The sequence below is a fragment of the Pseudorca crassidens genome, chromosome 18 (assembly GCF_039906515.1).
Source record: "Pseudorca crassidens isolate mPseCra1 chromosome 18, mPseCra1.hap1, whole genome shotgun sequence".
Lineage (NCBI taxonomy): Eukaryota > Metazoa > Chordata > Mammalia > Artiodactyla > Delphinidae > Pseudorca > Pseudorca crassidens.
In genome coordinates this window covers 45,831,406-45,833,037 of record NC_090313.1, presented here as the reverse complement: position 1 = coordinate 45,833,037, position 1,632 = coordinate 45,831,406, and positions in this window count along the sequence as shown.

Genomic DNA, 1,632 nt, shown 5'->3' with positions numbered 1-1,632 from the left:
CACTACAATTGTGCTAGTTAATAATAATAAATGCAATTCCAAGCATATAACTAACTCAACTTTCTGTCATAACTTTGAAGTGTTGGTCTATCTGTTGGCCAGCATTGCCAATGCAATGGTAAATGAGTCGAGGCATGGGCTGAGTCATTGCTACCAGTGAGTGGTGTGTTCCCAGAACTAGGAACAGCCGTGTGAAATGGGTAGTGGTTCTACTTGGAGACGGGGCAGACTGGAAAATGACAGCCTGGGAAGGAGGTGTGGTGTCCATATCTTTGGTGTCAGAGCTGCTGCCTGCTGAAACACCGATACCGGCGTAAGCCGTAAAAGGGGGGCTGGGGAAAACAGGAGCAGAATGGAAAGGGAAAACAAGGGCAGAATGGAAAAAGGTAGCCTGGGAAGGAGGTGTGGTGTCCATAGCTTCTGGGTCATACGTGTTGCCTGCTGAAGCACCGATGACCCCCGAAGCCGTAAGTGGGAGGCTGGGGAAAAGGGGGGCAGAATGGAAAGGGAAAACAAGGGCAGAATGGAAAAAGGTAGCCTGGGAAGGAGGTGTGGTGTCCATGGCTTTGGGGTGAGATGTACTGCCTGCCTGATCTGAGAAAAGAGAGTGAAAGTGGGAGAACTTCTCCCTAGCTTCTAACTGTTCTCTAGGTCTAGCACGCACTGGACACTGGACGGCTCAGCCTGGGTCTTGACATTCCATCGTACGTGTCACAGAGCAAGGGCTGGTGGGTCAGGGGGTGGGCTGGGGGCCCCACGCAAGCCCAGCCCCTGGAGGAACCCGGCCCAAGGGCAAAGAACTCGAGCCCTTCTGGACTTTCTAGCGGCTGGGACTTCTCGCTGTGGGTGGCAGGTGTTTGGTACTGGATGGGCCACCATGGGGAGACTGTTGGGGACTGTGGAAGCCTTCTCCTCCAGAACTCATCCTGCCTGGGCACCGGCTCTGCAGGCCCCTCAGCCCTGGGTATGTATCGGCCAGCCCTTCCCCACAACGGGGCCCAGAGACCAGAGCCTACTCAGAGGTGAGTGCAGGATGCACCCAGAGCTTTCCAGGCTGTGGCCCGCCTCCTCCGTGGACCTCCCCAGCTTGTGTGCGAGCCGTGGAGACAGGAGCACCTTCTCCATGGCTGCTGAGCTGCCAGCATCACCATGAGCCAGGCAGTGAAGGCTTCTGAGCAGGAGATGCAGAGCGCTGACCCGACTGGATGCTGCACCCCATGATGTCCCTTCCTGGCAGATAGGTTCTTTCTTCACTTGTTTTTCGAAATTTTTTAAAACAACATTTAAACCTTCGACTGTTCTTCAGGGTATACAGATGGTAGTGGCTTAGCCAGGATTCGAAGCAAGGCTGTGTGATTCCAGAGCTCGTGCTCTGGACTCTGGTGCCTCCTTATCATATATGCTTCATGTGTTACGTTTTCTTTTTTTCTTGAAGTCCTTATGATACTTAGCCCTAAGTGCCATACCTGTAATGAACACATACACTGCCCTGTAGGAGGTGTTCTTTTGTTCAACGTGTGAATTGGTCATCCACCACACTGGGTTCTAATCTCAGAAGATAGGTCAGGGACCACCAGTTGTCAGCATAGCACCATCCCACATTTCTAATTGAGGCTTGCAGCCTAGGTTTTT